Source organism: Ictidomys tridecemlineatus, chromosome 1 (assembly GCF_052094955.1).
Source record: "Ictidomys tridecemlineatus isolate mIctTri1 chromosome 1, mIctTri1.hap1, whole genome shotgun sequence".
In the NCBI taxonomy this organism is placed as follows: Eukaryota; Metazoa; Chordata; class Mammalia; order Rodentia; family Sciuridae; genus Ictidomys; species Ictidomys tridecemlineatus.
The window spans coordinates 67,063,941-67,080,315 of record NC_135477.1 but is presented as its reverse complement, the minus strand read 5'-3'; the positions used below and the strand labels follow the sequence as shown (position 1 = coordinate 67,080,315).

Here is a 16,375-nt window from a genome sequence, read left to right as displayed (position 1 = left end):
GGCACCTCCAAACCTGTAAGCACCGCCACACTGGACCTGCAGGTCCAGGCTGGAGTCCCCAGACTGAGGCTTTTGTGATGGTAAAACTGCTGGTGCCCAGGTCCTCAGGCCCTGGATGGTGTCCCAAAATGGGTGTAGCCATGTGCAACCAAACCTGGAGTCTCCCACGAAGCAGTCCTGAGGCCGTGGTAGCAGTGGTAATGGCAGCAGTTATTGGCAGCAGGTGCAGCTGTGGGGGTCACCACTGCAGCTGTGGGGAACACCTCACTAGGCATTCTCCCAGGGTCAGCAGCAGTGTTGGCTTCAGTTGCATCCATGGCAGAGATGACTTCTGTGATAGCAGAACCCAGGAAGAAGACCTCTAGGCCACCCCAGGTTGCAGAATCAGAGGCAGCAGCAATGGTGGTAGAGGTACAGGTGGCAGCTGATTGACAGGAAACTTTTGGTTCAGAGACAGAGACCACCAAAGTAACATTGTAAGTAACATCTGAGGTAACCAAGGCTACAGAGGCTGTGCCCAGAGAAGAGATCTCCAGTCTTGGCAGTTGTGCCTACAACAGCAGCGTCTACCTGATGCTTACTTTTTTGTGGTGTTTTTGTTTTTTTTGTTGTTTGTTTTTTATTAGTTGTTGTTGGATCTTTATTTATTTTTATGTGGTGCTGAGAATTGAACCCAGTGCCTCACACATGCTAGGCAAGCGCTCTACCACTAAGGTACAACCCCAGCCCAATGCTTTAGTTTTTAATTGGCATGGGAGAAAGAAAGAAAAATAGATTTACTGGAATAAACATTGCCTTTAATGAAGAAAGGCCATGGGTATCTGATAATGAGAAAAGAGACTTTGGATTTATGCATGACTTGGTTGCTTTTATATATATCCATGTTGCAAAGTGTATCAACTTGGAAACATTACTTACCACTAAATAGTTTCCCAATATGAAAAGGGATAAATATATGCTTAAGATGATATATGTAACATTGAGTTCAGCATCTAGAAAATACTTGTCAGTGTTGTTAACTGAAACAATGATGACTATTATTATTATTATCATTATCATCATTATCATCTTAAGATACATGTAGATCGTACTTGCTTGACTAGCGCATAGCTGTGAAATATATATTACATCAGACTAGGGAAGAAAATGAGCATTTTTCATTATTCATTGAAATCTTTACCTACTTTTTTTTTTATTGTTTAAATTAATAAATTTTTAATTAGTTACACATGACAGTACAATGACCTTGACATATCATACATTTGAATCAGATGGGATATAATATCTCATTTTTCTGAGTATGAAGGTTGAAGAATCTGTCATGCATTCATATATATACACACAGTAATAATAATGTCTACTTCATTCTAGTATTCTTCTGATCTCCCCAAACCATTCCCTCCCTTCCCATCACTTTTTTCCTACTTTAGATAAATAACCTCATCATTGTTATTGTCCATAAAAGAATTTTAAGTTTGTAACTTCTCCCCGCATTGGGCCAAAAGCTTTTCTTTTTTGTTCTTTTTTTTTAGTCTTAGAGATGATTTGCAAAGATGAACACTTGATATCCCAAAATGGTTATGTCTGTTAGTATAAATAAAGCAAGCTCTTAAATTGGTAAAAATATATCACATTACTGCTTAAATAACTTTATTAAAGTACCTAAGGATGAAGTGATCTTTGTTATTGTAGAATTGCCCTCATGATTGTTGCCAAATATAAATAAAAAAATATCATCAAGCTGCTTCTTCAAAGTGGTATTGATATCTTTGCTACACATAACTCTAGAAAGAAAGTGTTAGCTTATGTTTTTGGTAGTCGTCATGCTGTGAAGTATTACATTAAAATGCTAACCAACATTAAATGGAGGTTAACAATAAATACAACTATTGCTTCTTATACATGAGGGAAGTTTCATAGTTCAGGTATGTTTAGAATAGTAATAAGCCTGCTTTATAGCCCAAACTGCAAATGTCTAGTTAGAAGTAGATTTTTCTAGATTGATGTAATTAACTTATGACCTCTATTTTTAAAAACATTTTTTACCCCTTGACTCCACTTTTTTTTAATCAATGGAATAGTAAAAGAAGACATACTTAGTTCTGTTTAAAAGGTGATAGCCAGATTAACAGAGCCTGAGTATAAACCTTTTTTTTTAAAAAAATGGTCCTGAAGGCTGAACTGAAAATCCAATTGATAAGAGAAATCAGTGGTATTACCTGAACTGAAACAAAAACTGGTAACCCAGATGAGGTTTCTACCTCAGATACACTGTCCCTACTCCCTTGTATCTCCAGAGATCAAAGACTAAACCACATTAAAATGTGACTGAAGGTAGTGCATGATCACCATCCAGAGGATCAGAATGGAAGCAATAGAGGAAAGACTAGTTTGAAGAGGAACAATGCGAGTTTTGGAGGCATAGGTTTTGAGAAAGAGATAAGAATATTAGTAACTGACAAGTACAGTTCCTCAGCATGGAAATAACTTCCTGAAAAGAATCTATTGCTCCCCTTTATCCAGAAATATCATAGGGAGTTACCTGTTCCATTTAAATTGCTTGAAAGATGAATGTACAATAGTAAAAAACAAATGTGTAATGTGTTATTGAGAATACTTTTCCCTGCAAGATGGAGGCATTATACATTATAAAATGCAACTCATTTTCTTATATAGGTCCTACCTTATTCAGTGCCACATTATATAGCAAATAATTCAAAATTCTGTAGGCATTCAGACACTCAACTGGAAAGACTTTTGGTAAAGTAGAGTTCTGGATGCTGTAACTCTGTTTCCCTAAGTACAATATAAATAACTTTCTTCCTGTGGGCTCCCACTCCAAAGGCCCTCTCTTGCAGGATACAAATACAATCTCTTACTTTTAAATCTCATCCTATGAAGATGAAGAATTCTGAAACAAGGTTGGGCTCAAAGGACAAAGTTAGGAGCTCTCTCTTCCTGCTCCTGGAAAACTAAATGAGTGTCAGTGACTGATCTCAGTGTGAACATGTTATGCAGCTACTCAACTGAAGCTTCATGATGGCTCTGCCACCCAATCACAACCCTGCCCAACCCTACATAGGAATGGAATCAGTGACTTGGATGAATGTGAGCAGACATCTGTTCAGGGAAATAGAAAATTGAAGTCCAGGAACTTCAAGCCCCATGATGCTTGAGGAACTCTAACCCTTCCTCACATTTCTCTCTGCTCTTCCCAGTGGCTCAAATAATTTTAAGATCTTTCCACAGGAACTTGGATTTTGCCCATTCCTCCAATAAAGCAGAAAAGCATGCAACAGCAACTTCTTCAGCACTCCCTTGGGCACCAATTTTTAAATATGCCTTTCTAGATAGCTCCCAACATCCTCTGTCATTCATGTTTGTTTGGTCTTTAACAAATTGGCCACAAAACCTAATATTCTGATCTCTTTCTCAAAACCCATGCCTCCAAAACTCACATTGTTCCTCTTCAAACTAGTCTTTCTTCTATTGCTTCCATTCTGATCCTCTGGATGGCGATCATGCACTACCTTCAGTCTCACCTTCTTCAGTTGGGTTCAGTTGAGTTCACCAGACAAGCTCTCCTATTCTGTTGTTAAAATACTCAGCTATGTGCAAATTAAAACTACTCTGCAATTTCATCTCACTCCAACCAGAATGGCAATTATCAAGAATACAATAAATGTTGGCAAGGATGTGGGGAGAAAAGGTGTACTGTTGGTGAAACTGTAAATTGGTACAACCCCTCTGGAAAGCAATATGGAGATTCCTCTAAAAACTAGAAATGGAACCATCATTTGACCCAATTATACCACTTCTTGGTATATATCCAAAGGATCAAAAATCAGCAAACTATAGGGAGGCAGATACATCAATGTTTATACCAAAACAATTCACCATATCCAAGTTATGGGGCCAAGCTTGGTGCCCTTCAACAGATAATGGATAAAGAAAATGAGGTATATGTACACAATGGAGTATTAATCACAGTAATGAATGATTTTATGACTTTTTTTAGTAAATCGATGGATCTGGAGAGTATCATGCTAAGTGTAATAAGACATTCCCATTAAACCAAAGTTTGAATATTTTGTCTGGTATGTGGAAGCTAATCCAAAATAAATGTGTGGGAGTGTTAAAAAATATAGAATTTCAGTGAAATAGACAAACAGGAGTCAAGAGAAGGGAGCGGAAATCAGCAAAGGACAGACCCTGGAATGAATCTGACAAAATTTTCCTATGTACATATATGAATATATGATAGTGAAAACATTGTGCACACCTGAAATCACTTAGTTTTTAAAAATATCTATGGGAAAATGGCAGAAAGAGCAGTGGAGGAAAGGGAGGGGCTGGAGTGCATGAGGGGAGGGGAAGAAGAGATACTAGGGACTGCATGACAAGCAGATATATTCCATGCTTTTGTAATTATGTGATATGATTTCTACTGTCATGTTTAACTAAAAAGAAACAATAAAAATAAATAACAACAACAATAAAAGCACCTATAGAGCAGTAAAATTATACAATATTGGGCTAATAGGAACTTGAATTTAGATTTTACTGTGGCCACTTACTATATCCAGAAAATCACTTTATTACCCTTAAGTTGTAGGTTATTGATCATAACAACCATTTGCCCAGGATAATAAACACATTTGGAAGTACTACTTTGACTAGTTGATAAGATTCCTTAAAACCCTGAAATTCTCAATGCTTTTGATGTGGTATATAGAAAGAGGAATACTTAGCTGGCAGAATTTTCTTAATAGAGCAAAAGAAACTCAGGGTATTGACATCAAAAGTAGAAGAGAATGTAAAAAAACAGAACTTTACTCATAACATGATTATACTCACATAAAAGTTAAAAAAGACTATGAAGAAAAAAGTATCTAGATAGAACAACATAAAGGTTGTAGTCTGAAGGTAAATCCAAACTGAGAAATCAGGAGATAGAGAAATCAATTGAAATATCTTCTAAAAAGATTTCAAATATAATTAATGTTTTATAACATGGACTATACATCAATATACCACACATCCAATAAAATAATTTTTCTCCCAGACTTGCCTGATTTTGTTCATATAAAACCCATTGTCCTATAATCATTGCTATTGTGAGATTTTTCCTAAACTATTTGATGTTAAAAGGTATTGGTTATCAAACCACTCTACAAAATATTAAGACAAACTCTTGCAATATATCCCAGCTTCCCAGGTAATGTCTGAATCAAAATGAACACATAACTCAGAGTAAATTTCTGAATTCATCTGGTGTGGATCTAATGCCCCATGAGTCTCTATCAATCCATGCACAGGGGTGAAAGTATATATTAGTCAACCAAGTGGGCAGACAGTCAAATATCCATCTGCCATCATAGACCAGGTACTTGTTAGTTTGGGAATCATGGGATAGTCAGTACAAATATGAATGAGAGTGGTTTAATTAGTAAACAGTAGGTTATCAAAACATAGTTTCAAGCTGCTGTGATTACTATTAAGGAAAAAAAAAGTGCCCGAGTGTGGTGGAGCCTGTAATCCCAGTGACCTGGGAAGCTGAGGCAGAAGGATCCCAAGTTCCAGACTAGCCTCAGCATCTTAGCAATGTCCTAAACAACTTAGCAAGACCCTGTCTCAAAATAAAAAATAAAAAAGAACTGGGGATAGGGCTCACTGGTTAAGCACACTTGGGTTCAATCCCTGGTACCAAAAGGGAAAGAAAAAAAGAGAGATAAAAAAAAAAAAAACAAGTTCGAGGCACCTAATAGGATCTCTGGCTCAGAATAGAGCACTCAAAATGATGTGATTCTGCAATTTGTATTTGGGGTAAAAATGGGAGTTCATAACCCAATTGAGTCAAATGTATGAAAGATGATATATCACGAGCTTTGTAATGTTTTGAACAACCATTAAAAAATTTAAAAAAATTTAAAAAACATCCTCCTTTTCTCTGTATGCTTTAAATACTTAACAAATACAATTTTTAAATCCATAAAATACTACCTGGTTAAAGTTTCATTTTTAGAACTCTCATCTGTTGTTAAAGAAAAGGGTAAATTAATCAACAGTATAAAAACATGAAATAGTAAACGTCATGAGACTGATATTTTATTACAGAGTATTCCTTTGGGACCATTCATGGAAATTCTTCTTCAATGAATATTATTTATTTTACTGTTAGGCAATTAAGGCATTAAAAACTCTCTTGCCCCCCCTCTTTTTTGGATTTGTCAAATGAAAGGATAAAGAATAAGATTTATCAGTGTTTGACTCCTAAACTGATGTGTTCATGCCCATAACACTAACTGAAAGCTGAAAAACTGACAGAAAAATAAGTCATTAGCATATAACTGACAGAGCCAAACACATAGCAGGAGCTTTCTGGAACAATGGCAATAGAACTATTATAAGGAGTATACTATTGCATCCTTGCACACAACAGTGTCTCCAGGTTTTCAGTCAAAACTAGTGAGAATAAAATACCTCACCATGAGGAAGCTAGTTCTGTGGGCAGTATACTTAGTAGAATGACAAAATACAGGAGCAGACAAGGGACAAATACTTACAAGGAAAATCTAGATTTCCATTGAGACGTGCTTAATAGAAATTGTTGTGACTGTTCTCACTAATCCTGTTTTGCTAATTTCTTAGTTCCACCTATTTTCTCTCTCTTTGTGTGATGCAAACAAGGCTTGTAATCCTACAGAAAGGACCACTGGAAAGATGACTCCCTTATAGGTTTGATTACTCTGATCCATACATAACTGTCTTAAAGAAACTTACATGGAAGCTCTGAGGAGGCAGTAGCAAGTTTCAAGAAGGAATAGTTGAAATGCTAATAATACTTTAATAGAACTATTAATAAACTCAAGTGGAAGGAGGAGGAGGAGGAGGGAGGACAGAACAAGGAGTAGGAAAGACCTTTCTTGTTTTTGGAAGGGCAAATTTAATATTGTCAAAATGCCCATACTACAAAAAATGTCACACAGTTTCAATTCAATCTCACCAAAAAACCTATGACATTCTTCACAAAACTGGAAAATAGCAGTCCTAAAGTTCATTTGGAAGAATAAAAACTTCAGAATAGTCAATACTCAGAGAGAAGAGAATTGCTAAAGGCATTCCAATACCTGATATCAAACTGTACTCCACAGCTATGGTAACAAAAATATCAGGGTATTAACATCAAAATGTGCATAGAGACCAATGGAATAGAAAACACAGATACAAATCCACATAGTCACTTGATATTTGACAAATGTCACAAACATACATGGGAGAAAAGGTAAGCCTTCTAACTAATGGTGCTGAGCCAACTATCCATGTGCATCAGAAACATCTTTCAACCTGGACATTTGTCAAATCAAAGTGGATCAATGTCACAGGAATTAGATCAAAAAGTTTGCAACTGCTAAAAGAAGAGACAGAGTCAACACTCCAACATATTGTCTCAGTTGTCAAATGCCTTAAGAAGACCCTAAGCTCAAGAAAGAAAATCAAGAATCTATAATGGGATGGCATCAAATTTAAAAAGTTGAGCATACAATTGTGAGCAAGAATATAGAGCATACAGAATAGGAGAAAATCTTTTCCAGCTGCTTCTCCAAAAGCAGAATGATATCTAGAATATATAAAGAACTCTATAAAGATTAACACCAAAAACTAAAAAAAGAAACCAATGAATAAATGGGCCAAAGAACAAAACAGACACTTCTTAAAAGAAAAATTACAAATGGCCAAGCAACACATGAAACGAGTTCAACATCCCTAGGGAAATCCAATTCAAAAACCACACTGAGATTTCATCTCACTTCAATAATGGCAATTTGGGGGAATATAAACAATGATGAATTCTGGAGAGACCAAGGGGAAAAAGATACACTCATACCTGATGGAGACTTCAAATGAATAAAATAACTCTGGAAAACTGCATGGAGATTTCTCAAAAGCTAGGAATGGAACCACCCAGCTATCCCACTCCTCCTTCCTGTTTATCCAAAAGAACTAATATTAGCACAATGCAGTCACATCAATTTTTATAGCAGGGCAACTCATAAGACAAAGATATAGAACCAGCCCAAGTGCACATCAGTAGACAAATGGATGGAAAATGTGGTATATATAGACAATGGTCTTTTACTCAGCCATAAAAATTGATTATGGCATTTGCTTATAAATGGAATTACCTGGAGAACATCATCCTGAGTGAAATAAGCCAGACTCAGAAAGTCAAGGGTGGAATGTTTTTTCTCATATTCAGAAGCTAGAACAATATGAAGAAAAATGGGAAGAAGGCTATGAAAATGGAAGGGATATCAGTGGAATAGAAGAAGAGGATAGATGGGAAGACAAGAGGGACAGGAAAAGAGAGCAACTATGAAAGATGTTGATCAAATTAGGCTAGGCACACATATGAATATACCACAAAACATTTCAACTCTGTGTCTATAGAAAAGAACAAATGTTAAAGACTGTAAATAGAAGGAGGGCCAGTAGAATGGAGGAAGGAGAACAATAGAAGGAAGGTGGGGAGAGAAGGAGGTCCTAGAAATTATGTGGAACAAATTATATTCCATGCATATATTGTTATGTCAATAATAAACCCCAATATTATATATAGCTATAATGCACTAATAAAAATTTTTACAAAGGTTTAAATGTAGCAACATCTAAGACAAAGTCATCTTTATAAAAATTCTTTTCCTAGGCTTATAAATAACTTTTATTTTAATCATAGACGCTGACTTTCACATTTGAATTTTTTATGTGAAATCCTTCCATAGAATTTAGAAACAAAACAAAGATTGGAAAGTTTGCTTACAATTCAAGAGTTTAATGTAGTTCTTTCCAGAAAATTTGTATAGCAAAATTTACCTGATTGGAATGTCCTTACATCATTCACTTCCACTACCTCATTTGCTTTATTTTTCTCTTCAATGACAGCCTTGATGGGTTTGCAAACAAGACATTATATTAAAATTGTATAGTCTTACAATATATAGTTAATATATTAGAAAAAAATGGAAATATTTCATCCTAACATGAGAATGTTTCCTTGGAGAGACTAAAAAGCAAAAGGTATAGATAATCAATTATACAGGAATATATCAAAAATAATCATAAATTCAGACAAAGTTATTAGAGAGAAGAATTCTTATGCATAGTTTGGAGATGATTACTTTAGCTTTTGGCTTTTTCTTTACGGTTAAGGCAAAAACATGACAGAATATACTGTAGAAAAATCAGGAATACAGGTTTAATGAAACATAAAGTTAAGATTCCAGTATCAAGTTTATGTTTCCAATGACACCATTATAGGAGCTGTGCATGGTGGTGCACAATTGTAATCCCAATTTCAGAGGCTGAGGCAGAAGGAGTGTATGTTAAAAGCCTGCCTCAGAAATGTAGGAAAGCCCAAAACAACTCAGTGATGCCCTCTCTAAACAAAATACCAAAAATGGCTGGGCATATGGCTCAGTATTTAAGTGCCTCTGAGTTCAAACCCTGGTTAAAAAAAAATTATATATATATGAATGAAAGTGTACATATAACAAGGTAAACATGCTGATTAGTGGAGAATAACATGATCCCTAGTCAGAGGAGCAACACAGAACCCTAGGAGTTGTGAGTCAAATGTCAAATCTGATGTTAGAATGTATGGAAAATGTTATTTGTGGAACACATCAAAATCATTTATATGATTATAAGTTGTATATACTGCTCCTCCAATTGCCCTCGAATGAAATAAATGCAAATTATGGCATTTGTTGGTTTCTCCATCTCACATTTTGCTTCTATGTTAATGAAAATGTCTATAACTTCAAATTAATAAACAGCACAAGAATGAGCAGCCTTCAAGTATCTTACCATCTTTCTTGGAATGCTGAACATCTCCACATATGCTTCCTTTTCCTTCAGGGACATTCTGGGAAGGAAGAAAAGCTTTATGTGTAATGAGCATTACATTTGATAGAATAATTATAGTATTCAGCATTACTACATGATACATTGGAAAGAACATAGGTTTCTGAATCATTCAGACATACATTCCAACCCCAATTCTGACCTGCATTTTCACATAGGTTGAGAATTATAAGAGATGATAGAGACATCTCCAAACATTACTCCCCTCACCTCTAGTCAGTTATTATGCAAATACTGTGATATCCAGTAGATTATTTTCTTGATCTCAATAATCCTAGATAAAAATTTGATCCATCGGTAGCTTAGCATACTTGTCAAAATCTGACAAAGTAATTACTCATGCGTTTTGAATGTTCCCATGATTTTTATTTGCACAAAGTACCTCTTGAGCTCAGTTTTGAGGACAATTTACAACTGAGATGAGAGAGAGTCCTTTTATCCTGTATGTCAGACACCTGAAGACAAGTGATTGCATACATTTGGCTGCATCTGACAAAGGCAATAATGAATCCTTTAGGACAATGATGGATGAATGACAGGTGCACACAGCAAATGGAAAACAGAAAGACTAATTAAAGAAGCCACCATGGAGGCATAGGTGCCTGAGGGAAATATTGAGCCTAGGGGTAAAACATTTCTAGAAAGGTAAGGGAGGAGAAAGAAACAAACAGAAAGAGGGAAACATGGCCAGTCAAGTGAACATGTGTTTAAGCCAAAGAAGAAAGGAAAGAAATAAGAGTATGGAAAGAAATCCAACACAGAATTTGGACCAAACAAATAACACTGATAATACTGATTTTGATTACACTACAATTCCTTTCTCTAAAAAATTCTAAATAAAGCACTTAGTTTCATTACCATAAATGCCTCCTGGGCAGAAAGCCCTGGGTTCCACCCCAGCACCTGAACAAACAAAAATTCCAGACTTGCCCCCACCCCCAGGGCTGCCCTTGGTATGACTGAGAGAGCCCAGCTCCTGGCCCTTACCTCGGTTGGCTTCTGGGGAACCCTCCTGAGACAGCAGGCCTCCTAGGGCCCTTCCCCCAGAGAGTGGGTCAAACTTGGGGGATGGGGACAAGGAACTGTGGTCTGTCATGTACTGTCCCCTCTGCTGCGCACAGGCTCTGCATGGCTGCTCCTGCTGCCCAGCCAGGCTGTGCCTCCCTCTCATTCCCATGGAAGCCTGACTCACTCCTGTCAGGGAGCATGGACACTACAGGCCTTCCTGGCCCAGGAACCCAGGAGAGAAGAGGAAAGGACTGGCCTCTGAGTCCCATTCCTCTCAGCCACAGCGCCCTCCCCCAGGCCACTTCAGTCATGAAGTTGACATGTGTCTTCTAGCTCATCTTTTTACCCCTTTCTGCGTGCACACCCAAGAGCGAAACGGGTATGCTGTGGTGTTTCAGGGGTACACCAGCGCTGTCCTGTTGCACCCGCCTTCTGCAGTCTGTTCACATCTGGGAGCAGCGTTGGCACGTGGTCAGGTTCATTCACTGTAACTGCCAGGTGGTGTCCCAGGCAGTGAGTGGACCGTGGCCGATCCGCTGTCTCCTGACAGTACTGAAGGTACTCTTTATCCTTGCAACTTCAAGCTTAGCCATATATACATATATACAATCTTATGATCAAGATGAGTGTCCAATTCTGAATACGCCCTAATCAGAGCACTACACGTTGTAGCACAATGTCATATGAAGGAACTCTGGCCATCATTCTACTGTTCATTCTACTTATAAACATATCATTTCCTATGTCAATCCTTATCGCAACTCAACAATTCATAGGATCACTACACCAACGTGACCACTAGCAATAATGTGATTCATCTCAACACTAGCAGAAACAAATAGAGCTCCTTTTGATCTGACAGAAGGAGGAACTTGTACCAGGATTTAACTTAGAATATGCTGCGGGCCCCTTTGCCTTATTTTTCCTGGCCTAATACACTCAAATCATTATAATAAACGCTTTAACCACAACTCTTTTTCATAGGAGTACTCTTCAACCCACCAATCCCTGAAATCTTTACATTCAGTTTTGCATTAAAAACCCTAGTATTAACTTCAACATTTCTATGAATTCAAGCATCATACCCATGATTTTGATACGGAAAACTCATACACTTATTATGAAAAAAAACTTTTTACCCCTAACACGAACTCTATATGCATATGACACATCTATCTCCCTGCGCATTGTCATGACATGTGTACTCCTAACCTAAAGAAATATGTCTGACAAGAGAGTTACTTTCATAGAGTAAATAATAGAGGTTTAAACCCTTTTGTTTCTTGAACCATAGGATTTGAACCTAACCTTAAGAATCCAAAATTCTTAAGGGTACCTTACACACCATGTCCTATTAGTAAGGTCATCTAAATAAGCTGTCAGGCTATTCCCCAAAAAATGTTGGTTTATACCCTTCCTGTACTAATTAATCTCTAATTGCCTCTACCATCAATTTCACCTCATTTTCACGAAATTTAATGGCACTATTTAGTTCCCACTGACTACTTACCTCAGTAGGACTAGAAATAAGCATACTAGATATTATCCCTATTTTAATTAACAAAGCAAACCCTCAATCCACAGAAAATGCATCCAAATATTTCTTAATTCAGGCTCTAGCATCATTAGTTTTATACACTCAGGACAATGAACTCTAATCAACTCACCCAACCAAATTTTACCCCTAATATTTGCTGTAGTGCTGTCAGTAAAAATGGGACTAGCCCCATTTCACCTATGAGACCCAAAAGTTACCCAAGGAGTTCCACTTATATCAGCAGTAATCTGACTACAATGTCAAAAATTGCCCCAAACTCCATTATGTTTCAAATTGCCCCCTCAATCAATTTGTCCTTATGACAATGATAGCAATGATAATAATAGCAATTCTGTCTAATGTATGAGGAGGCTGAGGAGGACTCAAACAAACCGATCTACAAAAAAATCCTAGCCTACTCATCAATCACCCACATAGGCTGAATAATAACAATCATGACATTGAATCCTACATTGACTATAAATCTGATTATTTATATTATATATAAAATCAACATGTTCATATTAATCCATTATAACAAGAAAACCACCACCCTTTCACTCTCCAACATATTAAACAAATTTCCTCTACTAATTTCAATAATTCTTATTGTACTTATATCTCTAAGCAAACTTCCTCCACTAATTGGATTCACCCCAAAATGTGTTATTATTAAAGAACTTGTATCAAGTAGCAATGTCATTATATCTATATCAATACCGATAACAGCCTTACTAAAACTGTATTTCTATATACAACTTATCTTCTCAACATCCGCTAACACTATTTCTATCATTCAACAATTCTAAAATAAAATGACAATTCGAAATACAAAAATAAACCCTCTCATGCCAACTTTCATAATTATATCAACCCTCTTCCTTTCCCTTATACCTTAGCTATCAATCTTAAGCTAGGTTTTAGGTTAAATTTAGACCAAGAGTCTTGTAAATTTAATTAATACTTAAGCAAATACTAATTCCTACAATCAGGACTATCTATCTCACATCAACTGAATGCAAATCAATTACTTTAATTAAGCTAAGACCTAAACAAACTATCTTAATTCTCTAGACTGATGGTATTTAAACCCATAAAAATTTAGTTAACAGCTTAATGCCTAACTGAACTGGCTTCGATCTACTTCACCTGCCATAAGAAAAAAAAAAAAAAAAAGGCCTAAAATCTGTAACATTGTTACTAGGGAAAAATAGCTCTGCCAAATTGTACCCCTGCCCTACCTTACCTGTACATAGGAAGAAAATGAGTGAGTTGACAAAAGTGGCAGAAGTGAGCATATGCCTGCTCTGAGCCATAGACCATGTGGTTGAGCAACTGCTAGTCCCTTGGTGCTTAAAGTCCCGTAAACCACCTTCAGGTTCCTATGTACTCTAGAGAATCTTCCCAGTAGCTCAAAAGGTTTTAACAACTTTCAATACAAACCTGAAAGTCTGTCAGTTCCTACAAGCAACAACTTGTTTTGGACTCCTTTGAATCCCTTATTTTAATATCATTTTCTACATAGTTCCCGAAATCCATGTCCTAAATTCCTGTTTCGTCTTTATCAAACCAGGTGCAAATCCAGATATTTTGTTTTCTTCTGGGAAAACAATGATTCCTATCCAACTCAGTTTTTCCTCTTCAAATATGCCCTCCCTCTGTTAGTTCTATTATGATCCTCTACCTCCAGGTTCACTTGCTAATTCTCTTCCTATCATCCATGTTTGGGCTCACTAGATTCACTCTTCTATTTTATTGTTAAAACACTCACCAATGGTATGGTAATTCCGGAGAGTATTTGGCTTATTATTAAGCAACATGAATTCAAATGACATTGCTGTTACTTTCTACAACCAGATAAGATCATTTAATATACTTAAGGTTCAGGTTGTCCATCCTAACAACCATTTGGGCAGAATGGTTAAAATATTTTGAAGTATTAGCGGTTTCTTTGACTAATGACTTAGAGTTTTTAAAATTCTGTTATTCTATGTTATTTTAATTTTGTCTAGAGAAAAAAAGTAGTACTGAGCTGACAGTAATTTTTTAAAGGACAGAAAACCAATGAAAGCAGTAGAGAAAGTTAAAATTATTTTAAGAAAACATTATAGCTGTAGAAAAGGCATAAATAAAGAAAAAAGAAAAATCTTTCTAGAACTAGGCAGGGGTGCTAGCCTGAAGCAAAAATCAAACTGTGAAATCAAGAACTAGAATAACCAATTAAACTATTCTCTAAGTAATTATTGAAGAAGAGTAATGTAATTAAAAATTATATATTATTAATAATAATAATCATTAATAACAACTAATAATTATATATATAATCACAGTCAAGTTATAGGTATTCTTCACTTCCACGAATGGAGTGAGGAGTGGAGCAAGTTTTAGGAGCTGAAATCTTTGAGGGAAAGAATATAATAATAATTCATTGTTTTCCATTTGCTACAGAATTTGGACCTGGACTTGCTAGAACTTCTGCAAACCTTCTAGTAAAAATATCTAGTCATTTTACAATCATTTAAAAATATTTTGTACCATGGGTTTTACTTTTTTGAATTCTGACTTTATATTTTTATTTTATGTTTTTATAAAGCTTCTTTATTTCTGGTTTAGTATTTCAAGTTTGCTTTTATTTATCATTTCTACACATTTAGTTTTACATGTTTCTTAGTTATGCTTTTTGAATTATTTCTGCTTTTTTAACTTTATATTTAATGTACTCAGCCTGGTTGATCATTAATTAGGAAACTTATATTACTCATTTTTAGACTTTCAAAAAGAAATAGAATATGTAGTTCTCTCAGTATAATTTTACTGTATTTACTGTAAGATATTTCTTTGTAGCAAAATATTTTGTTATTATTCCAAATTCCTCTTTAATCTGAGGGCTACAGAGAAAAATCTTTTGTTCTTTTTTTCCACTCAAGTACAGTTAGAGTTAGTTGTGGTTGGTTATAATGGGCAGGTCTATGTATTTGTGGAATACACAATTTCATAAAGTTGTATAAAATGCGCATATATTAAATATAACAGCGCAGCGGTGGTGGCGGCGGCGCGATCGGCCGGGCTGTAACCGTCGTCCGTCAGGGAGCGGCTAGAGCGGCAGCGGCGGTTGGGCAGGGCGCGAGGCAACACCACAGGGCAGCGGCGGCAGCGGCGGCAGCAGGAGACGCAGCGGCTGCCGCAGCAGCAGCAGCAGCAGCAAGACGGGCTCGTGGACACGCGCCGCCGCCGCCTCCCAGGTGACCGAGGAGAGAGGCGCCTCCTCGCTCCCGCCGCCGCCGGACTTCAATGCCCAGTCCCCAGCTCGCCAGCGAACTTAAGAAGTATGTCAAGTGTATAAATGTACATTTCCCAGAGATCTTGCTCTCGCTGTATTATAATTGGAAGCACAGCCTGATGCTGTTGTGAAACGAAGGTATGCTTCCTGTTGTGTGTGTGTGTGAGTTGTACAGGTGTGATGTCAAGAATAAATGCAACTTGCCCCCCCCCCCAAAAAAAAAAAAGAAGTATGGAGTGACAACTTTGGTTCGAGTTTGGGATGCTACATATGATAAAGCTCCAGTCGAAAAAGAAGGAATCTACGTTCTAGATTGGCCATTTGATGATGGAGCTCCACCCCCTAATCAGGTAGTAGATGACTGGCTGAACTTGTTAAAAACCAAATTCCGTGAAGATCCCGGTTGCTGTGTGGCAGTGCATTGTGTTGCAGGATTGGGAAGGGCACCTGTGCTGGTTGCACTTGCTTTGATTGAATGTGGAATGAAGTATGAAGATGCAGTTCAGTTTATAAGACAAAAAAGAAGGGGAGCATTCAATTCCAAACAGCTGCTTTACTTGGAGAAATATCGACCTAAGATGCGATTACGCTTCAGAGATACCAATGGGCATTGCTGTATTCAGTAG

General features: G+C 36.8%; 1 protein-coding gene and 1 pseudogene across 1 annotated transcript in view; one reads left to right on the top strand and one right to left on the bottom strand.

Moving 5' to 3' along the window:
- Positions 1 to 9,926, bottom strand: part of Mbl2 (mannose binding lectin 2) — a 34,235-nt gene extending 24,309 nt beyond the window's left edge. The window contains exon 1 of the mRNA XM_078041994.1: positions 9,868 to 9,926. The gene's annotated coding sequence lies outside the window, so the exon portion shown is untranslated. The remainder of the gene's footprint in view (positions 1 to 9,867) is intronic.
- Positions 9,927 to 15,889: 5,963 nt separating this feature from the next.
- LOC144366944 (protein tyrosine phosphatase type IVA 2 pseudogene) lies at positions 15,890 to 16,375 on the top strand (annotated as a pseudogene).